A 25,423-nucleotide genomic window follows, 5' to 3' on the forward strand; every position below is an offset into this window, starting at 1 on the left:
CACCTCTGTCTTCCCCTCCCCTTTTCCCAATATTTCCATCGTCTTCTCTTTCCCTTATCTCCCTCGTTAATAATTCAACAGAAGTGCACACATGAGTGGTCATTGCAGAGCTTCACATGGGGGATCTGGAGGACAAATGAAGCATAAGGGTGGAGGAATTAAAAACTTCCCCACGGCTCAACTACAGGGCCAGAGAAATCTGCTGCCTGCCTGCCTTGCTAAAGTCCGTCTGTGCATCCTTTCCCTCTTTTTCCCCTGCCACTAAATGTTAGCATGCCTTTTTCAGGGTAGGGTGGTGCATTGTTGGGGAGGGGGTGTTTAAATGCTAAGTATGCCCTGAGTTGGGAGGTGACTGCATGGGGACCGCCTGGTGACATTTTGTCTCTTCACACAGCTTGTTCTCCCATTAAAAATATGCAGAGAAACTCTTTATGTCAGCAACTGAACGTACTGGTTTATGTTTCTCAAATAACAATGAGATTCAAGTGAAAATGTAAATTATAGCTACTAAAACATTTGTAGACCTTTACAAATATGACTATAATAGTTATGTGAGGTAAAAACATAAGGGCTGCTGAGATATGATGTTAATTCCTGTTTGAAAGCTTTAATACTGATTTTGATGGGATTTGTATGATGATTTTTGCAAAACTTCAAAAGCTCTTCTTTGAGAAATCTGGTGAAGATTGAAAAAGATAAGTAAATAAATTAAAGACTACCCTGCATGCATCATGTGCCAAATTAAATGCTTGCATGTGCATATGAGAAAATTACAACTTTATTCATTAAAAACAATAAGGTCAAATGATGTGACTTTACACATCATTTGAGTTTGGCTTGATTCATGGAATCTAGAAATCCATCATATATTAATTAGGTAAAAGTGTCAATAGTTACACTTATACATTTTCAGCTCAAGTTCATGTGTCAGATTGCCTATATTTTAGCTGGGAAAAAGAGTGAAAATAATCATTTTTTCAAATTTGAAAATTTTCCCCATCGAGTTCAATTGACTGAATTAGACTTTGAAACAAAAAGAAATATGTTTAATTTAAATATGACAGTCGGGCAAATTGGTTGATGATTAAGGTCATGCAAAAATCCTAAAAAGCTCCAGCAACTAAATATGTTTCTCAACAGTTTCCTTTGATAAATTAAGGTAAAGAATAGAATTACAGCTGTTCTTGCTATATTTTACTCCAGAAAAATGTATTTTTTCATTCGTCTTAACTGCAAAAAATAATGTATAAATTATATCTGAAATAGTAAAATCTTCATCAGGAACATCCATCCATTTTCTGACACTTATCTAGGGTCACGTTGCAGAAGTAGCAGCCTAAGCAGGGAAACCCAGACGTCCCTCTCCCCAGCCACATTTGACAGGTCTGCAGGGGGGATCCCAAGGTGTTCCCAGGCCAGCCAAGAGATATAATCCCACCATCATGTTCTTGGTCTTCCCCAGGGTCTCCACATGCAGGAATGTGCCCAGAACACTTCACCAGGGATGCCCAGGGGGCATCCTGACCACATGCCCAAGCCACCTCACCTGGTTCCTCTCGATGCGGAGGAGAAGTGGCTCTATTCTGAACCCCTCCCGTTTGACCGAGCTTCTCACCCTAAGGTAGAGCCTGGTCATCCTGCAGAGGAACCTCATTTCAGCTGCATGTACGCGCGGTCTTGTTCTTTCGGTCATGACTCACAGCTCATGACCATAGGTGAGGGTAGGAGCATAGATCAAAAAGTAAATTGCACCGCCGCTTTCTGTTTCTCTAAAATACACGTCGGTTCTATTTTTACTCAGTTGATGAAAACCAAAGTGGATCCAGTGGATTTTGCCAGTAAAAGACTACTTGTTCACTTTGGATGCATTTTACTCTGAAACATCAACATTTCTATATTACCGGTGGCACCAGCATCAAGCCGTTAGGTGCAAGACGGTTTCACTTAATAAATGACACCATGGAAAACATGCATTTATCTTGGAAGAGGAAAGCTGTGCCATTTAGTAACCTCTTGTTTTGACACCACACATCCTTACGAAAATGAAAAAAAGAATGAGACACTGTCAAACTGTGCCTGCTCTTTTGGTTCCTGGTTTAGTGTTTGCTTTAAGCATTTATTCGTTTTATAAAGCATTTTAAGTCGGCCTACACCAACTATAACGCAACTCTGCTGGTGAAACACAGTGCCAGGTGGAAAGCTTGGTGCAGACACTCGGCAGTGCTTCCACAATGCATCCGCATTCAGTGGATCCCTGGGGTCACACTGCAGCAAACTGCTCAAGCAAGAGTTGGAGATCTGGACCAGATGAAGCCAGCATGACCACGTCCTCCTCAAAAAGCAGAGACTCAATTCTGAGGCCATCAAACCAGATTCCCTCAAAACTTTGGCTGTGCCCAAAAATCTTGTCCATAAAAGTTATGAACAGAATCAGTTTTAAAGGGTAGTCTCGTCAGAGTCCAACCCTCACTGGAAATAAATCCGACTTACAGCTGGCAATGCTAATGAAGATCTGACACCTGTCGTACAGGGACGGGACAGCTTGTACAAGGGGGTCCAGTACCCCACACTCCCAGAGTACCCTCCACAGGAGTCCCCGGGGGACACGGTCAAATGCCTTCTCCAAGTCCACAAAGCACATGTAGACTGGTTGGGCAAACTCCCATGTCCCCTCCAGGACCCCGAAGAAAGTATAGAGCTAGTCTACTATTCCGTGACCAGGGTGAAAACTGCACTGCCCCTGCTCAATCCAAGATTTGACTAGCCGACGGACCCTCCTCTCCACGACCCCTGAAGATACCTTACCAGGGAGGTAAAGTATCTAAGCTGAGGAGTGTGATCCCCCTGTAGTTGTAGCACACACTCTTGTCCCTCTTCCTGAAAAGGGGACCCACCACCCCAGTCTTCCAGTCCAGAGGCACTGTCCCCAATGTCCATGCAATGCTGAAGAGGCATGCCAGCCAGGACAGCCCCATAGCATCCAGAGCCTTAAGAAACTCCAGGCAGATTTCATCCCCAACCAGGGCCTTGCCACCAAGGAGATTTTTAACCAGCTTAGAGACCTCAGCCCCAGAGATAGGAGAGTCAGCCTCTGAGTCCCCAAACTCTGCTTCCTCATCAGAAGAGATGTTAGTAGGAGAGAGGAGGTTTTCATAGTATTCCTTCCACCGACCTACAACCTCGTGAGTTAAAGTCAGAAGCTCCCCATCTCCACGGTACACAGTGTTGACGGAGAACTGATTCCCCCTCATGAGTTACTGGATGGTGGACCAGAATCGCCTCAAAGCTGTATGGAAGTCGCTCTCCATGATCTTTCCGAGCTCATTCCATGCCTGACTTTTTGCCTTGGCGACAGTTTAAGCTGGATCCCCCTTGGCCTGCCGATACCTATCAGTTGTCTCCATAGTCTCACAGGCCAAAAATGCCCTATAGGACTTCTTCTTCAACTCAACGGCAACCCTCACTGCAGGTGTCCACCAACAAGTTCTGAGATTACCACTATTACAGGCACCAACAACCTTACGGCCACTGCTCCAGCAGGCCACCTCAACAATAAAGGCATGGAACACAACCCACTCGGATTCAATGTCCCCCACCTTCGACGTGGTTAAAGTTCTGCTGGAGGTGGGAGTTGAAACTCGCTCTGTCAGAGAACTCAACCAGACATTCCCGGCAGACCCTCACAACACGTTTGGGCCTGCCAGACTTGACCAGCTTCCTCCCCCACCATCTGAGCCAACTCACCACTAGGTGGTAATCAGTTGACAGTTCCGCCCCTCTCTTCACGAAATGTCCAAAACACGTGGCCGCAAGTCAGATGAAGTGATTACAAAGTCAATCATCGAACTACAGCCAAGAGTGTCCTGGTGCCGGGTGTCCATATGAACACTCATATGTTTGAACATGGTGTTCATTATGGACAATCCGTGATCAGCACAGGAGTCCAACAACAAAACAACACTTGTGTTCAGAAGGGGTGGGGCGTACGAACTTGGCTCCCAATCACTCCCTTCCAGGTCTCACCGTCATTGCCCATGTGAGCATTGAAGTCCCCTAGCAGAATAAGGGAGTCCAACACTCCCTCCAAGGACTCCAGAAAGGGTAGGTACTCTGAACTGCTGTTCAGTGTATAAGTACAAACAACAGTCATGATCCAGCAAGGGAAGTTGAAGGGAAGCTACCCTTTCGTTCTCTGGGGTAAACCCCAATGTACATGCACCAAGCTGGGTGGCAATGAAAATGCCCACACCCACTTGGCGCCTCTCACTGGGAGCAACTCCAGAGAAGAAGGACCTGCCCTTCTTGAGGTTACTAGTTTCAGAGCTCACGCCTCGCGTTGCGTTGAATCCAACTATAACTAACCGCAACTGCTCAACCTCGTGCACAAGCTCAAGCTTTTTCCCCATCAGAGAGGTGAGGTTCCATGTCCCTAGAGCCAATTTCTGCAGCCAAGGATTGGACTGCAAGGGTCCCCGCCCCTTGCTGCTGCCCAGCTCACATTGCACTTGACCCCTAAGGCCCTTCCTGCAGGTGGTGAGCCCACAGGAGGTGGGGCCCATGTAACCTCTTTGAGCTGAGCTCGACCGGGCCACATGGGCAAAGGCCTGGCCACCAGACACCCTTGTGCCCCACCCCCATGCCTGACTCCAAATGGGGGCCCCAATGACCCACATCCAGGCAAGGGAACATTTATCCACATGGTTATCGTCATAATAGGGATCTTTGAGCTGCACTTAGTCTGGTCCCTCCCCTAGACACCTATTTGCCATGAGTGATCCTACCAGGGGCATAAAGCTTCCAACAACATGGCTATTAGGATCTTCGGGTCACACAAACCCCTCCACCATGTTAAGGTGGCTGCTCAGGGAAGAGTCATCAGGAGCCTACATGATTTTAACCATCAACTTCAAAATGTGTTGCCTTTTACAGCTGTATGCACCTCCATCTATAGGACAATAATAGTTTTGGATGGTGAGAATTTGTGAAACCTGGAACAAAAGCACCAGACTTTTGTCCTCTGTTATTCTTTTTGTTTCTGGTTTACTTCACTCTTTTGAGAAACTGTTTTCACAACTTTCATTTTTTGATACAGAATGATCTCAGCGAACCTTCAGTAAACCTCACCTCACTAAAACAGCTTTCTTCTTTCTTCTGTTCCACAATTGACCAAAATGTTTGTTTTTTTTTAAACAGACTTGACACATTTCAGAAAACAATTAAAAGTACCAAGCACAAACATGTCCCCCACTGCAGACGTAGTAGTTCCACTTTAACATTACAACAGGACTGAGGCTGGAAATTAAATCCAATTCTGACGAACAGCCTTCTAGTATATGTCTCTATTGTTAAAAAAAAGCTTGACCTTTGCTATTATTTCCACCACTGTATGAGCAGAACGAGATATGATATTTACAGCTAAATCAGGGCTGTTGCAAAGTACGACACTGCACTAATGATGCATATATGATATTGTTATGTTAAAGCCATAATGTTTAAATATAAACTTAAAAATGAATATTAATCTGCTAGCTTTTGTTTTTTAATTGATTTTGCATCCATTTGCTTGTGAAAACAGACAGCAATCTTGTAAATCAGACTTTGTAACAGTCCTACTTTACACAAGGTGTGATGTAATGAAATCAAGGATGGTTATGTATGGCAAGTCTGAAAGAGTTGTTTCAATGCAAATGTGACTGGTTTGAAAAAATATCAACAACAATGACAACAACAAACAAACAAACATAGTGTCACTTCTTAAAGAAACCTGTCCATTTCTATTTGCTGCTACCAATGTCAATCGATAAAATTTTTTATCATATATTTGAAACTATGAACCCAAAATAAATAGAGACTTTAAAATGGTTGTTTGTCTCCTGTCTCTTTTAGCCCTGAAATTGTTTTCAATTTCTCCTCTTGGTCAACCTCTGTCAGTAATGTGAGTATCGTTACACAGGGAGATGTTAAGCTTGCAGTACATGAAAAGAACAAAGAAAGAATAAGTGACAGACTGAACGGCACTCAGAGGAAGGAAGAAGAAGAGGTGTGATTTGTTCCAACATCCTCTAGATTCACCACGGCAACAGTCCTGTCAGTCTGGGAGCCAAGAAGGAGGCATATGTCAACACAAAGTTGGTATGGCAATGACAAGCACACAGATGAGTCAATGTGACATGTGGAAATACAACAAACAGCCAGCCCACACGAATACACACAGCTGAGTCAGTGAGACACCAGAAGACACAATCACACCTGACAACAAATACAAAAACAACATTAGAGCATATCGACATAAATGGTCACACAAGTACACAGAACAACAAAATTACAGTGTGTACCATGTTGGGCTCAAACACATGTACATTAAAGAAACAAAATACTCATGAATGTCACACTTGACAAGACTTCACTTTGAGGAGTTGGAAGAAGATGTGTTCAGAGAAAGAGGAGAGCCATCATGTGAGTTTAAAGGGTAGTATAGACAGAAAGTTCATCTTGCTGTTTTTTAAGTACAGTGTATGCACGTTTACCTGCATCTTCACACAACTGCTCTACACAAAGGTAGAGATAATATTAGAAGTAAAATGCTGAGTTAACACCAGAAGTTGCCATTTTACACCAGATCATGTGATGTATTTAAGTCACTGACACCTAACTAATAATAATAAAAAAAAAATATATATAAAACATACAGTTTAGTCTTCCCATAGTAACAAAACATGTCTCTATGGTTTGTTCAGATGACTTTCGCTATTTTTATTCAAGCTGAGCGAAACATAATTTTCACATGGCTGTATTCTTAGGAGTCAGCATCAGTTCAGTTAAACATGTGTATGGCCAGGTATGAAGGTCTGCTGCAGTAACTCAGTGATACATGCTCATATACAACAGTTTGCTGCCATGTTCAATATATTCAGATATAAAATCTAAATCTAAATACATTGCGTTTTAAAGCGTTTTGCCAAAAAAAAAGTAAGCTGTTTATGAACACAAATTTCATCATGCAGATTTGAACAGTGGGATCTGAATGGGAAATATGAGAAGAGGTCAGATACAACTTCCTACACAAACAAAAGCTGCAAGAGCACCAGAGAGATGATAGGACATGAATAACCCCCACTTCTATTTCCTTGTTTTTGTTCCAGTGAATACAGTGTATGTAACAGCTATGCCAGTTTATGAGAGTATGGATACACCTTTTCCCAGTGTTTGGCAGCACCAGCAGCTGCAGCAGCTCTAACAATAATCTCTAGGGTAATCTAAGACAAGATTTCAGCCCTATTGTGACTTACCTGTAAAGGAGGAAAATCACTTTCCACTCTTCCTCAGTAGAAGCATAGAAAGAAAAGATATTTTATCATCCCTTTGGATGAAAAACAAATCCTTTGTAATCGTTTCCCAGACAGGACATTTTTACTGCATAGGAGTAAATGAACCACAAGAATAGCTGAGGCAAGAGGGGTGAACCTTTTATTCAAGGGTGATAAATGACTGTTTCAAACATTTATTTTAGAAAAATAAGTTGATAAATAAATCTTTAGAAATAATATATATATATATACATATATATATAAGATGTCAGCTTCGGTGTCTGATGCATTCGGTGACTGTGTGGTTTCTCCAGCAGAGGCCCAGCTATAGGGTTAGACTCTCAAAGCATTGCCTTAAACTATAATTTAAAATTAACAACCACACTGAAGTAGAAGTACATAAAAAAATACAATATGTAGCAAAGACAGAAAAAAAATTTTATACAGTATTTAATATAAAACTTTTATTTCTATAAAGTTAAACAAGGGACACATTCTGTTTGTAAGAATAAGATGATATTTCACTTTAAACGTCAAGCAGACATTTTGCTATAGTAGAAAGTGTAGCTTCATTCAAATTTTATGGCACCTAAGTACAGTAGAACCTACAGTACAGCTGACAGAGAGTTAATGAGAGGGAAGTGAGTGTACAAGAGAAGTTCACAGACTGTAAGGGAATATGGATAAGGGTTTTAATGCAAGCTTGTCTAGACACTTTAGAGTCCTTTTCAACAGAAAGCCATCCACAAACACCATCCTCTAAAACTCTTCTCCATCCATATCTTCAAACAGGCACATCATTCAAGTTATAAGATGTCTGTTATAATCTATTCTGCTACTGAAAGGAAAATATAAATTTAGGCCTGGAAGCATTCTTTAAACAATGGTTCTCTAATAAGTCAGACTCTGGGTGTTGTGTTATTCTTGCTTTAGACTATAAAATACATTGGAGGTCAGCAAAGTCATTGGGGAACACATAAAACCTCCAAGGTAGAGAAGAAAAAAAAGTCAACTAATTGAAAATTTGAAAGGATAGTTCCTTAAAGTGGAACTATTATGTGCATTTCAGGCTTATTTATTTTTATTTCTGAGACCAGAAGGGCTGGGATTGATCAAGTTATTGTCACAAATCGCTTTATTTACTTCAGACCGACCCTCTCCGTAGGCTGTCAGATCAGCCTGTGGGCAAAACGAGTGGACTGAGACTCTTCCGCATTAAGCCCCGCCTCCCGCCACTGCACTACATCAGGAGCGCGCACCGCACCTGCTTTCGCCGTCATTGTAACATCTCATAAACAGATAGATTAGGCTAATACAAACTCAATAAAAAAAAACAAAATACAATGTCAACACATAGCATACAGCCCTACAAGTTGGAACCTGAATCAGAGCCTGAAAACGAAGTGGAGAACAGCAACCCACAGCAACGAATGCAGCAGGATGTCTCTTTTTGGTAAACTCACCAGCCATCGTTGGAAATAACTTTATCCGACGTTTTCCACCCGCCTGATGTATTTGTACATGCCCTTGTTGACCAGTAGAAGGTAACCAATCACCGAACCTTGTCCCCCGGGACGCCACAAGGATTTCGAAGTAGAAAAAAACTCTCTAAAATGAGGCGTTTTTCGTCACCATGGAAACCGAACGGGGAGAGTGCTGGAACTCAAACTCAAACACGCGTTTAGGTGATAAAAAACAGTGCCGTTCACATGTCTGATGAGGACTCAACACTGTAACACTGTAGAAGGCTCAGAAAACTCAAAATACCATAATAGCACCCCTTTAATGAATGTAAAGTCTTCCTCATCGTTCCCAAGCAATTTCAAAATAAATTTTTCATTGTCACTGTATGCTGAAAGAAATCAATGACATAAGAGGTTATTGTCACAATGACAAGGTATGTTGTGGTTCCTGCTCTGACCTGTGCTGCAGTGGGTGTGCCTGTTTCCCTGGCAATCAAGTCCACACCAGGTTCTCATCGGGTAATCAGCAGCAGCAAGATAAAAGGCCAGCTCAGTTCACCAGTCATCGCCTGATTGTTGTTTCATCTGTGGTAACAGCTCTCGGCCATTGCAGCATTTCTGCTTAAGAATTTAAACTGCTTGTTTCACAACTGTCTGTTCTGTCACCAGTGCATGATTCTTGCCTGCCTGCCCGTCAACCTGCCTGCCTGCCCGCCAACCTGCCTGCCTGCCCGCCAACCTGCCTGCCTGCCCGCCAACCTGCCTGCCTGCCCGCCAACCTGCCTGCCTGCCCGCCTGCCCGTCAACCAGCCTGTCTGCCCGCCAACCTGCCTGCCTGGCCACCTACCATTCTGCCCAGGAGAACAATAAACCTGTCCTAGTATCCACATCCAATCTGCACTTGGGTCCTTGTTTGTCCTACACTACAACAGAACAATCAGGCCATCAGGTATGGATCCAGCAGATTCTAACCCAGAAGGCGCCGCCGGACAACTTCAGCAAGCCCTATCCGGTCAGAATGCTCACTTAGCTCGACATGAGCAGATGCTTCTAACTTTGGACCAGAATTACCACACCATCCTTACGCAGTTGTCTCAACTCACCAGTCATGTGGCTGGTCTGGTACAGCCTGCTCCCGATCAGCAACAGGTTCCTGACTCATCCAGGCATCCTACCGCTTCTGCCACCCCGGTAAGAGAGACACACATCCCGGACCCCAAACCTTATGCCGGGGATCTGGGTAAATGTAGAGGGTTCTTACTCCAATGCTCACTTGTGTTCGACCAGAAGCCCATCACTTATGCCAGTGACAAATCCAAGATCTCCTACGTCATCGGACTTCTGGAGGGCAAGGCTTTGTCATGGGCAGAAGCAGCGTTTGAACGGCAGGGTTTCAGGCACATGTCTTATCCAGCTTTTATGGATGAGATGAAGAAGGTGTTTGACCATCCAGTGAGAGGGGGCGATGCCGTTAAGCGGCTGATTAATCTCCGACAAGGAAAAATGAGTGTTGCTGAGTTTGCTGTGGATTTCAGGACTGCGGCTGCGGATTCGGGCTGGAATGATCAGGCTCTTTGTGGAATCTTCACAAATGGTTTAAGCAGCCGGCTTAAGGATGAGCTTGCCACCCGTGATGCATCAGATTCCCTGGACGACCTGGTTTCCCTCTCAATAAGGCTGGACAACCGCTTACGGGAGAGAGACAGAGAGCGGCAGACTCATTCTGAGCTGTATTTTCCCGGCTCCACCATCGGAGCGGTCCGCCCTTCCCTTCCTAGCACAACACAGTCCGAGGAGCCCATGCAGCTGGGCCGAGCTCATCTGTCCACGGAGGAACGACAGAGGAGGAGGGACACCGGCGTTTGTTTTTATTGTGGAAGACCAGGACACCAGAGAGCTGTCTGCACAGAACGGCCAAAAGATCTGGGTCGTCAGTAGCTGTGGGAGTACTGACGACCACCACTCCAAAGGTAATTCCCCACACAAAGACACTCATTCCAGCGGTGCTATATGTCAAGGGTTTCTCTCATCCAGTACAGGCTTTAGTGGATTCTGGAGCTGAAGCAAACTTTATTGACAAGGAATGGGCTGCAAGGATTAATCTAGACCTGGAGTCTCTCTTCCCTCCTGTTTCTGCCCGGGCTCTGGATGGTAGCATTCTTTACTCCATCACCCAAGAGTCTGTTCCGGTTAAACAAATTGTTTCGGGAAATCACCAGGAGTTTATCAGTTTCCTTGTTGTAAACTCACCAAATTCACCCCTGGTTTTAGGACACCCCTGGTTATCGTTACACAATCCCCATCTGGATTGGACTACTGGGAGGATTATTAACTGGAGTTCTTATTGTCATGCAACTTGTCTTCACTCTGCCGTCCCATCTGGTATAACCACTACCAGTCATTGTCCCACTTCTAAGGATTTGTCAGACATTCCTCTAGCCTACCATGACCTCGCTGAGGTGTTCAGTAAAGAGAGGGCCCTTTCTCTTCCTCCTCACCGACCATATGACTGCGCCATAGACTTGTTACCTGGGGCTCCGTTGCCAGCCAGTCGTCTGTACAATCTTTCTAAGCCAGAGACTGAGGCCATGGAGAAATATATTTCGGATTCGCTGGCTGCTGGTTTAATTAGACCTTCTTCTTCCCCTGTTGGCGCAGGTTTTTTCTTTGTCTCTAAGAAGGATGGTTCTCTTCGGCCTTGTATTGACTACCGGAGATTAAATGCTATAACCATAAAGAATAAGTATCCTCTGCCACTTCTTGAGTCTGCCTTCAACTCTCTCGCCAATTTCCACCCAAGACTGCAGTTTCACCTGATACCATCTTACCTGCAACCTGTGTTGTAGCCGCTGTTTCCTGGGAGGTGGAGGACAGGGTTAGAGAGGCCCAACAGCAACAGCCTGACCCTGGCACAGGTCCCCGTAACCGCCTTTATGTCCCCAATTCTGTACGTTCCCAAGTCCTCCAGTGGGGACATTCCTCCCGCCTAGCATGCCACCCTGGTTCTGTGCGAACACTTTCTTTTCTGAGACGCAGATTCTGGTGGCCCACAATGGATAAAGATGTCCGGGAGTTTGTTGCAGCCTGTACGACATGTGCACGCAGTAAGTCATCGCATCAGCCACCTGCGGGATTTCTTCGTCCATTACCTGTTCCAAGCAGACCCTGGTCACACATTGCTCTGGACTTCGTCACTGGTCTTCCAGCCTCAAGAGGTAACACCACCATCCTCACAGTTGTTGATCGCTTTTCCAAAGCTGTTCACTTTATTGCCCTTCCCAAACTTCCTACTGCCAAGGAGACAGCCAACTTACTTGTTCATCATGTCTTTCGGCTCCATGGTCTGCCCACAGACATAGTATCAGACAGAAGACCCCAATTTACATCCCAGGTATGGAAGTCGTTTTGTCACTCACTCGGGGCCACTGTGAGCCTGTCGTCTGGTTTCCATCCCCAGACCAATGGCCAGGCTGAGAGGTCTAATCAGGATCTGGAAACTGCCCTGAGATGTGTGGCTGAGTCCAACCCCTCCTCCTGGTGTGACCATCTGGACTGGGTAGAGTATGCTCACAACTCCCTTACCTCTTCTGCTTCAGGCTTATCACCTTTCGAATGCTCCCTGGGATATCAGCCGCCCCTGTTTCCAGCACAGGAGGAGGAGGTTTCTGTGCCGTCGGTCCAGCTACACATCCGCCGCTGCCGACGGATTTGGAGGAAGGCTCGAACTGCTCTCCTTCGTGCCTCCGTACGTACCCGCCGCATGGCCGATCGTCATCGGACTCCTGGACCCCATTACGCACCTGGCCAAAAGGTTTGGTTATCAGCAAAGAACATTCCATTGCGTACTGATGCCAAGAAGTTGGCCCCCCGCTTTTTGGGTCCTTTTGAGGTTGAGCGGATCATTAATCCCACCGTGGTCAAACTGAAACTCCCCAGTTCCATGAGAGTCCACCCTTCTTTCCATGTCTCCCAACTCAAGCCTGTTTCCTCTAGTCCTCTCGTCCCTCCTTCCAGACCCCCTCCTCCCGCCCGGCTTGTGGCGGGTCGCCCTGCCTATTCTGTCCGGCGTCTCCTGGATGTGCGGTGTCGGGGTCGTGGCTTCCAGTTTCTGGTGGACTGGGAGGGGTATGGTCCTGAGGAGCGTGCCTGGGTTCCGCGCTCCTTTATTCTGGATGCCTCCCTGGTCCGGGATTTTCGTCGTGCTCATCCGGAGAAGTTTCGGTCGCCCGGTGGCTCCCGTGGAGGGGGGGGTACTGTTGTGGTTCCTGCTCTGACCTGCCTGCCCGCCAGCCTGCCTGCCTGTCCGCCAACCTGCCTGCCTGCCCGCCAACCTGCCTGCCTGCCCGCCAACCTGCCTGCCTGCCCGCCAACCTGCCTGTCTGCCCGCCAACCTGCCTGCCTGGCCACCTACCATTCTGCCCAGGAGAACAATAAACCTGTCCTAGTATCCACATCCAATCTGCACTTGGGTCCTTGTTTGTCCTACACTACAACAAGGTAGGTTTAATTACTATTTTATACATTTATTTAACCATTATTTATATTAAAATTAAATGTCTCTTTTTCAAGACTGTCCTTGTGAAAAGCTAACTGCAACAGTTTAGAATAAAACATATTTACTAAATCAAAACATCACAAATGGCATTAAACTTACCAAAATTGCCACAAAGGTTATCATAGACAATGATTATTCTATCATTAATGAGCAGAATTATATAAATAAGAATGTTCGTGTTGATGCAAAGATAACTAGATCCTCCCACCAGAGAATAAAGTGGTGAGTTGAGGGTTTTGAGGTTTTGATTAATCTTAATTTGCTACTTTCCAGACATCAAGTGCATCCAAAACTAGCATTTTCTTACAATATGTGCATTCTAATGCCATCTGCTACACTCTGCTGGTTTTTGTATTACTCTTCCTTAGACCAGGTTTAGATGACAGCAACAGTTTATTAGTAAAACCCACAAACAAGTTTATTTTACATGTTATACTGGAGGTGTTTACATCTGGTCATCATACAAACTAATCTTGGCCTTTGGCAAAGTTGCTTACAATCTTGAACTGGCTCGTTTCAGTAAATCAACTTCAAGAATTAATTGGTCCAATTAACCCAACCAGAACACATTCAGTGTAAGGTGGAAAGTACATTGACCTTTTTTAGCAGACACCATTGCAAAAATGCCGGCACATGATATGGATGATTTTTGCGATGCAAGGAAAAGTTTCTGCACAGCGTGGTTTTAAGTAGGCATCTCTTTTACAAGATCTTAAATAGTTTGTTTTGTATTCTTTATTATTATTATTATTATTATTATTTATTTATTTATTTATTTATTTTTGCCAGCAGGTTGGCAGCTATAGCTATTCAATAACACTAAGAATTAATTAATAAATGAGAACACAAAGTCTGCTTAAAAAAAGAGAGAAAAGGTTCGGAACAATAACAGACAGGAACTGAGTGTGTTGTTGCACTGATGGGAATATAAAGTATGTAAACATGTCCTCTTTTCACTCTTATCCAATGAGAGTTAAAGGAATTAATGTGGTAATATGGAGTCAAAAGGCTCAAAGAGGTGGACAGTTGAAGTGAAGGGATGTGTTAACAAATAAAACTTGTTACATACTTCAGGAGAAGCGAGAACTTTGTTCTTGCTCTTGAGGCCGCAAGACAAGACAAGCGGCTTACTGTAATAGAAGAAAATCACTTTCCACACTTCCTCGGTGGAAGCATGGAAAGATGAGACATTTTATCATCCTGTCTGATGAAAAAATGCCACATCAGGGCCTTAAGTTTGAAACTGAAAAACAGGAATCTGAAAGTTAGATATCAAAAGAGCAAAGTGAAATAAAAATCTAAACCTGTGAACGAGGTTTGGAAAAAATCTAAAATTGAATAGCTAGATTTTAAAACCGAGTGAATAAAATCTAAAACTCGCAAAATAATATCATATTGAAAATTAACTTTTAGAAACAAGATGTTTAAAAAATAAAATATATAACCCCTTTGGAATTAAATTTGATACAAACATTTGATTCACTTAGTTTTATTTTGTATACAATTATTTGTTTTTCAGAGTTCATCGAAAAAACGACTTTCATTTTCAAATTAATTTTGATCAGTTTCAAATATTTTTTTTCACATAAACAAACATATTGGCCCTGATTTAGCTCCATAAATAAACAGCTGTTTTAATTCATACTCTTATTCATATTACACCAGAAGCTTCATCTGCAACAAGGTGGGGTTGGGCACATGACTGGGTCCACGTGTTTAAATGTCACATGTGTAAACATTTTTGTACTTTCTCACCACCTTGATCAGCCGTTTTGTTAAAACAATCCATTTAACCTGAATAGGCAGATGCAGAAGCAGCAACTGTTCACTTCATGCGTTTCCATGTTAACCACGCCCACCTCAAATGTCTGACCAATCACACAGAAAGTTCAATGTGTCCAGAACTGTCTTCAGCAATGCAACAAAATGTTCTTCTCAGGACATTAAAACAAGGAAAAAGGTCTCAGACTATTTAGCAGGCTTACTTCGGTCAACGTTGTGTCCTTTTGACAACCAATAAAGACTTCTTTTAATTTCAAGCACAAACAATCCTTAAGTGTTGTAGTTGTAGAGAAAAAAATTCAAGTAGAACATTTAGGATTAAAGAGAAAATGTCTAAAGGACAACTGATAATATACTTTTTTCAGTTTGTTGAAAGTTTTTTTTTTTAAATTTTTTTTACTTAAACGTTCAAGATCCTTTGTAATTTGAGACTGGCTGGAAAATTTATACTTCTTCAACCGACAAAGTGCAATTAGTACATTTATTTATTTTTTTCATTTCAATAAATATTTTCTAACTTAGCCACCAAAGAGGGTGAATCATGATGTGATAATGTGTTTGCACTGTGAGTAAGGCTGATTTAATGGCAGGTTTAAATTACAGATTGTGTCATAATTGCCTGTGCATGTTGGGGCTGCGCTCGTGCGTGTCTGCCTGTGTGCTCTCCCTCACAGCACTGTGATTGGAGTAATCCATTATTGATGATGTCCTGATGAGATCAATCAAGCCAGAGTTTTCTCGTCTTTTGGCTGCTGAAGCTGATAATGCCGTTATGACATACTAATAGCCATGTCATGAATATTTAAATCACAAGGAACACACATTCCATATTCATGACTTCTCTGTTTTTGTCTTTCTCTTTTTTCCTCCCATCTGGACTCCCCCAAAAATGCATTTCTTATAGTAGACTGTATTTAAAAGTCATTCACTGTAACTATCTCATTTAATACTGGTCTAATCCCAATTACACTGGAGATCATACCTACAGAATATATCAGACATGTCTTTTTTTTCACTTGCACACATCTCCTCAGCCATGACCAGAAGTCCACAGAGAACCAAACCACATCTCTACAGCATCTCCATCTCTTCTGTTCTGCTTCAGCATTGTTGTTTTATTTACCTCAGAGACAAACACCATATTTATTCATGACTGCTCACAAAATGCTGGTAAAATAAACATTTGCCTCCTCCTAATGAAAAACATGTTTCTGAAATGAGTTGTTTTGTTTCATGCTCGACCCCAAACAAGTTTGTTCTCAATAAAACAAATAAGTATGAAAATAAAAGGCAATAATGCAATTGGTTACAGTGTAAATGCATTTGTTCCAGCAACTATCCTGTGGAGGCAGGCGAGTCAGTAATAATTCATAAACAAAAGAGCTAACTGTGTTCATAATTCATAAGAGGAGAAACATATACACCCATTGCTGTGACTTGCTGTGCCAATGTGCCACTGAGCAGAAAGTGTTTTAAAGCTGCCTTGCATGAAGGTTTCCAAAGTGCTATCATCAAGTCAGGTAAACTATATACTTCATTGTATATACATATAAATACATATATATGCATATGCATATACATATATATGAATATATATATGAATATATATATCTATAGATCTATAGATCGATCGATCGATCGATCTAGAGATAGAGATAGAGATAGAGATCTATAGAGATATCTATATCACAAGGATATAGATATCTATATCACAAGGATATAGATATCTATATCACAAGGATATAGATATCTATATCACAAGGATATAGATATCTATATCACAAGGATATAGATATCTATATAGATAGATCTATATAGATATCTATATAGATAGATCTATATAGATATCTATATAGATAGATCTATATAGATATCTATATAGATAGATCTATATAGATATCTATATAGATAGATCTATATAGATATCTATATAGATAGATCTATATAGATATCTATATAGATAGATCTATATAGATATCTATATAGATAGATCTATATAGATATCTATATAGATAGATCTATATAGATATCTATATAGATAGATCTATATAGATATCTATATAGATAGATCTATATAGATATCTATATAGATAGATCTATATAGATATCTATATAGATAGATCTATATAGATATCTATATAGATAGATCTATATAGATATCTATATAGATAGATCTATATAGATATCTATATAGATAGATCTATATAGATATCTATATAGATAGATCTATATAGATATCTATATAGATAGATCTATATAGATATCTATATAGATAGATCTATATAGATATCTATATAGATAGATCTATATAGATATCTATATAGATAGATCTATATAGATATCTATATAGATAGATCTATATAGATATCTATATAGATAGATCTATATAGATATCTATATAGATAGCGAGATAGATAGATCTATATAGATAGATCTATATAGATAGATCTATAGATAGCGAGATAGATAGCGAGATAGATAGCGAGATAGATAAATAGAAAGATTTATTATACGCCTGAAATTATATTTAAATTATATTTTCCTATTTTTTCAGTTATTAATTAATCAGTTAAATCGGTTTTGTTGACTTTTTTTTTTTCATATTTCCAGAAAAAAATTAAAGAATTGTTCGACCAGGCTTGTGTGTCTCTGTGCATGTGTGTATCTCCGTCTGTGCTTCATGGCATGAATGTTTCAGCCCTTAAATGGAGGCAGACATATTGAATCTTCTCTTGTCCTTAGGAGAGGCCTCTGGCACACACACACACACACACACACACACTCACAGAAGCACAGATGCCATTGGTATTTCTCAATTTATTATTTTTTAATGCTATGTGAATATTCCCACACAGCACTTCCTAGCCTTGGTTGTGTGTGTGTCTTTATGTATGTGTGTGTGTGTGTGAGTGAGTGTGGAGGAAGGGGGTGCATGTGTGTTGAAATAAAACATAAAAAATCTATCTTACTTCATCATCATCAGGCACAATTAACTTCATAACACTCCAAAGTATATTAACAGCTTTTTCTAATTATCATTATCGCTTTGCATGATGAAAGATTAACATTTTGTGAAATGAAAAGCCTTATTTCACAATGCCGCTTTCATTTTCCCTGTAGAGTTTATTTCTCAGTGTTGGAGCACAGCAGCTTAAATGAGTATGGATCTCGCTTGGACAAATTATAATTTAACTGAAGTAAAATTCTTCTTATTATTATCATTATTATTATTATTTTATTTTAAATAATTTTTTATTTTATTTTTTCTTTGTTTGTTTGGTTTGGTTTGGTTTGTTTTTGTTGGTTTTTTTTTTTTTTTTGTTCTAAGAGTTGAAAACTGTATGCAGTCTTTTACAGCAAATCATTCTGCATCTAAAGTTTTTCCAAACTCAAAAATAGATATCAGAAAACTTTTAACTATTAAAGTATTTTCACAAATACATTAGAAAATAGACTGACATTTATCTGGGAGGTATTGAATCCATACAACATAGAGGAAATCTTGTGAATGTAGTGAATATTTGAACATGCACTGCACTTGCGTGTTGATAAAATCGGAAAATGATTGTCATTGTGTGGGGAATACAATCATTTAAATAACATTAAAGCTAAAACATCCAGGTTTATAGTATTTTCACTACAATTCCAAAGAAACACTGTCGGAAAATATTGAATCCCTTTTACCGGAGAGGAGAACATCAAACACAGTGTACAGAAATGTAAAATGTGAGTCTAGTATATGAATCTTTGTGTTTCAGTCTTAACTTCCAGCCTGCTTGCGTCTCTTTGACCTCAAGTCTGAGGTTCATGTATTGCGGGTATTGTAGTATTTGGGCAGCTGTAGTGCAGGAAGATGAGCAGCCACCAACTACAATGTTGGTGATTCGATTTCTGACTAGAGGCCAAAGTGTCCTTGGACAAGACACTGAAAACCACATTGTCTGTATGAATTTTTATGTACAGAAATGCTGAACAGTCAAAGGTTTGGACACACATATTCTACTTTAGATATATACCCCTTAATGCTGAATACGTGTGTGATTGGGTGGATGTGGTAGTGTTAAAGAGTTTTGAGTGGTTACACGGGAGCAGAAAAGCTCATTTAATATATTTAAATGTATGTGCCTTGTCAAAAATACGACTAAAGATATGACTTTCTGTCCTTTTGAAGCATCTAGGCTTAATGTGACTCTGTACCAGTCTGTCTACCTGCTGTAAACTACGGTGGGAAGTGCAAAAAAAATTAAAATTTCATACAACACATTTCAAAATTCAAAAACATTTACTTTACATTTTAAATACTGATTTAGAATTTAAAAAACAAATTTCTATTTCGAAAACCAAGTTAAATTTCAAAAGACAAATTTAAATAAAAAAGAAACAAATTCACATTTTAGGAAACAAATACACATTAAAAAAAAGATTTATATTTAAAGAAGCATTTCTGCTTTTTTAGGAAACAAATATAGATTTTAGAAAAAAAAAAAGAACAAGAAAAAAATTCTAATTTGAGGAGACATATTCATATTTCAGAAAACACTTGAACAAGAGCCGAGCTGGCAGAACATTTTCACAAATCCAGAAACAAATTCACAAAAAGCAGCTTTACACGGAAAGGGAAGAGCTTGAATACCGGAAGTGACACAAAGGTGACCTCATCTTGTAGTACAAACTAACATTTTGTTGTCCAACTACACACAGGAAGTCAGCTGCGATTATTTGAAGACAAAAACACGGGATGTGTTTATTAAAGCTTTTGCTTTATTACTGAACAATGTTTTGCCCTGAAATATCACAGATAGAATAAAGGTTTCACAAATCAGAAACTGTGTTTTCATGAATCTGCATAGTATGTGGAATATTTCAGTCCAGGTATGAAGAGTCTAAATGGTGAAGTTTCTTGTTAGGGCTTTATCCAATGTGGTCAATAAGACAAAAAAACCAAAAACATCCTTAAATGAGCCTAACATGCAGTTTTACAAATAGAATAAAGGTTTCACAAAACAGAAACTGTGTTTTCATTAATCTGCACAGTATGTAGAATATTTCAGTCCAGTCTAGGTATTGTAGATTTTTTATCAGGACCTGGTGTAATGCAGTCTAGTTTCCCCAAAATTCAGTGAAATCCCCCTTTACAGATATGGGGAATGGGAAGCAGCAAATTGGAAAGCCAAGCTCCAATGGCCGTCCACATGAACGGCAAAAAGGTGTAAATTGTCCTTAGTGGGCTCCACAAAAAGGACAAAACAATGTTCCATAGTATATCCACTGTAGTAAACTGATACAATGAAGTAAAAACAATCACAGACAGGTTTAGGGATTTATAGAAGCCACAATGATTTTGTGTGAACTGCAAAATGTACAGGCTACAGATAATATAACCAGGCATCTCTGCTTTTGTTTGGATGCATTTTGTGAACTGACAGTAAGTGTGTGTCTTACAGGGAGTGTAGGTTCTTTTCATCAGCAGTGGGGGTGGGAGGGACCTAAAAGTGGCCTTCCCTTAACAGGAAAGGACCTCTTGGGATTGCAACGTACATTACAAGTATCTTTTATTCACACACACACACACACACACACACACACACACACACACACACACACACACACACGCACACACACATAAAGAAACACAAAAACTTCATCCCTGCCTTTAATACTCATGCTGTGCTTGTGTAAGCTGTACAGGTTGCCTCAGGCGCTTAGTGTTTCCACTGAAGTCCACAGACAGAGAGGCCTGATGGAAGGATGGGTGGATAAGAGGCATTAAATTACATGCTGACTGACCACAGAGGTAGAGACTGAAGCCTCAGGGCCAAAAGCTGTCTTTCTGTCCATCCAGCTCCTCCCTTCAATCTCACCCTTTCCATTTTAATACATTGCCATTTGAATTCATGTTTTTATTTTAAATTTACTCATGATCATTTGAATGTCTGCAGAACGCTATCAACTAAACTGTAATCAAAGTTTACACTGGGAACCACTTTTATTTGTGCGGCCTGTTGTGGGATTACGGGCAGAGCTTGATGGAGGATACAGCTGAAAGAGTTGATGCCATCAGTCAGTTTAGGTTTGTCACTGAATTGTTTATTATGTCTAATTTTATTAATATTTCTAGAATGGCATTCAGTTCAGAGACAGAAAATTGATGTTAAAGGTCTTGCTTGGGACAGACAGACAGACAGACAGACAGACAGACAGATAGATAGATAGATAGATAGATTGATAGATAGAGAATTTGTGTTCATGCAATTTGTGTTGCTGTTTGGTATGAAAAGTGTTTCATAAATTAAATTTGTTTGAGTGTTTGTACATACAGAAACTAGCAAATGCTATACAGGCTTTAGAACAGCAATTTTCACAAGTAGGAATATGTGCTAAATGTTTTAAACACAATATAAAAGGCCTGTCAAATTGCACTGTATTAAAGTTTTTTATACTTACATGTAGTGAATAAAAATATCTATGTCTATATCTATCTATGTTTTTCAATTAAAAATCCATACTGTTCAAAGCTTAAATTTCCAGAATTGCCTGTTCATTTCATCTTAGGCTATTTTTGACACCTGAATATTCTGTAAATTTTCAATAAATTTGAAATTTAATGAGTTTAAATATTTAATGTTACATTCTCATCCTGAATGTTGTCAGGCTGCCAAATATTTCCCAGAACTGTATGAGGTTTATAAGTAGTAGTTTTTTTATTAAAGAATAACACCCAAAGGCCCATTTATGCTCAATGAAAAAGAGATACCTGGACAGATACTTTTGTCCATCTCCTACTCTGCTTATGTGATTTGTTTTCAGGGGCCTTTCAGATCAGTCGCTTCATACCACCAGAAGCCTCAGGGTTTGTTTTGAGCAGCATTGCTGACTAACAGAAGACAACACAGGACACCAAATGACACATGACAAGGACAACAACTTTACATAAAAGGCGGAAACGTCCAAAGAAAAGTGTGATTGTGTGAGTGTGTCAGGTGTGTTGGGCGATTGCATACAATGCGGTGCATTACCAGTATTAACTGGTGTCTGAAGCCAACATACGGACACAGAAGTGAACTCTGAACTCTGAACTACCAAAGTGAATGAACTGACTCCATAACCATGACAACGTAAAAGATGCATGGAAGTATGAAAACCGGTAAAGTATGACAACACTTGAAACAGACATAACTATTACATATGTAAGGGAGCCTAAATGGGCTTTAAGTTTTAAAATAAGTAACAGCAAAAAATGGATGTGTCCTCTAAATCTGTATTCTCTTAAACTGACAGGAGGGTTGCAAGAAGATTTAATTTGCTGTTTCCTTAATGAGTTACATGGCTGAACACAACTGTCCGGAGGAACAAGGCCTGTCCTGAGGCACACACAACCCTCATACATGAGTGTGCGTTGCTTCCGTGAGAACTTCGTAGATAAGTCCAAATGTGTGGACTCAAAGACTAGAAAGACAATTAAATCACTAAATCTGAGACTTTAAATTGGTTAATATTCAAAGAAGGAACGTCATTGTGACATCTTTTAAATATAACCAGTACAAAGCATCTGCTCTGTTAGTCCATTTTTAGAATTTCTGATTTTCATACATTAGAAAACAAACAAAAATATCATGCAATCAAACTTTTCTTTTCTTTTTAAAATTCTTAACTCGCAGACCTTAAAAAACAATCCAAACTTTTTGAGATGAAACCCTGTGTCATGGTCTACATTTCAGTTTATTACCATAAAGGTTTTTTGTTTGGGTTGATTAAGAATATGGGGAATACATTGCAATAACAGGCTCATTTTTCTCTGAAAATCTGATCAACTACATGAACAATTAAAGGGAAACTGTACTGAGTTAAGCTTGCAGAAGGGAGGTTGATCTTTGCTTAGTTTTTCAGGGGAAGAAAATCTGATTTACTCCATCTATTTCTTTGCAAACAGTTTCTCTACTTCTTTGGACAACCACATTGTCCGCATAGACAGACAACTGCCATCACAACACACACACTCTCACACAATCCAAACCCTACCGTAGTCTTGAAAGACCAGAGGGGGTTCCATTAGCCCATACCACCTGCTGTGATACACCCATCCTTTCTACCACACACACACACACACACACACACACACACACACACACACACACACACACACACACACACACACACACACACACACACACACACTACAGATTCACTACTACCCTATTTCCTACATGCCTAACTGTGGAAGGAAATTATATATTTTTTGCAAAGGACAGCTCTTTTTCAGAATTCATGCATTAAACTTTAAGAACTATTTTAAAATTCGATCTGCACAAACTACTGCATTATCTTGTTGGTTTATGGTTTTCTTTACAGTTTTTTGAACATCAACAGCTTTACAGTACAGGAAACTGAAATCTCATCAATAAACAAACACAAAAAACACAGATTCCCTTTATTGCTCATCTACGAATAAAATACATTTTTTCTTTCTTATCCGTTATCTTTCTTTGACTCGCCAAAACTCAATTTCTCCCCAACTTTTTTCCACCTCTCCTTTCCCTCCCTCCTCTCCATCTCTCTCCCATGCCCCTCCTCAGCTCAGTAGCTGGGGAGAAGACAGGGCGATGCGCTGCAATTACTCTAATTGGTTCTGACTTCTTCATTTACATGACAAGTGCACAGCGGTCCTGGGAACCAACGGCCTGCTCTCTGCACCCTTCTGCAGCTCTGGTCAGCCTGTTCCTGAGGTCCTGTAGCTTTGAGAGAAAGGGGTCCCATGAGGAGCAATGGTGGGAGACAAAGGATATGGGGGGGGGCTGGTGTTAGATGGTTTGTGGATCCCTCATGGGTCCAGAGACAGGAGGCCCCAGACTCGTGGGAGTGGGTGGCATTAAAGAGGAGTTTATAAGGTGATTAGTTAAATGGGGTGAGGATGGTGGCTCCTTAGGGTGTTTCTTGCACCGGATGAGGTACAGCTGAAAGATCCTAACTAGAGTCAAGATGCTCCAAGAACTAAAACACTGTCAGTGAGAACACTAGAATCCAAACCACAGACGTTCTTGCGTGGCTGAGGAGGCCGTGGAAGAAGTTTGCACTGAGAGTGACAAATTTTGGGGGTTAAGGGTGGTGAGAGTCTGGATGGACGCTTCAGAACAATATTGTCTGAGTCTCAACATTCCTCTTGCTCATCGTCACGGCGACGCTGCGACTGCAGCCTCCACCCATAGAAAGGCAAAGAAACCACTCATTAGCGTGGCTGGTGTGCAAGTATACATGTGCATGCATGTGTGTGTGTGTGTGCATGTGTGTTCTGCACTGTTAGTTTAAGCATTATGAGTGTACTCAGCTGAGCTATTCTTATGGTAATTCAGGAGTTAGGTATTCATTCAGTGGGCGGCTCTAATGTTTGCTTTGCAGATAAAAAGGGGTTTTTATTACCAGCTGAAGTTCACTTGTCAGGACTAATCTCATTTAAACAGCCATTCTGCAGGGCAGAGAGGGTGAGAGGCAGAATACACATACTCCACATTACTCAACAGGCTGGTAGTTTGGAGCATGGTGCTGTTTGGAGATGAAACATGTAATAATAGGCTTACAAGCTGAGAGCAAACGCCTCTCCCTTGTATGAGTATGTGTTCTCTTTTTTTCATGCCCACTTTAAAAAAAACAGTCAAGCTCTTTATTTCCGGGATTAGGCAAAAAAAAACAAACAATAGGATTCCTCAGTTTGATGAATCATTAAGATATGTTCCTAAATCAAAAAGAAAGCCTCTGTGAAATCTGAACTGTTTTGCATCCACAGATTTCTAAAGAAAACACTCTCATATTATTATTGAGGATGAAGAGAAGTATTTTGAAGAGACCACAGTGAAAAGTAAAGCTATACTCCTTTCAAAATTACAGACAAATTTGAGATCGATAAGACAACTGTTTCACAGTCAGTCCAATAAATTATCACTTCTTGAAATTCATGTAAATCTGTTTCACCTGATGTAGTTTCCATCCAAGTCTTAAGAGCATAAGGAAGGAAAAAAAAAGAAAAGAGAAGAAAAGAGGCGGCTAAGTTCAGTGAGGTCATTCTTGACCCATGGTGACCCTTGTGGGGACCTTTGACCGCTGTGTGCAAAAACAATGTAGATGTCACTTCAGGGGTCAGAAAGACGAGAGTGGCTGACAATGACAAGCAGTAGAACATGTCTTGGTCTGAATTGGGGGTTTCTCTTATGGTCGTGTTTCCTTTCATACCAGTGAGTTTAGCCAGACAAGGAAAAATGAAAACGACATGAAAAAAAGAATTGTGAACTAAAGAGGGAGGTGGGACGACATGAAACACATCATTT

This window comes from Telmatherina bonti (genome assembly GCF_933228915.1).
Source record: "Telmatherina bonti genome assembly, chromosome: 13".
NCBI classification, from domain to species: domain Eukaryota; kingdom Metazoa; phylum Chordata; class Actinopteri; order Atheriniformes; family Telmatherinidae; genus Telmatherina; species Telmatherina bonti.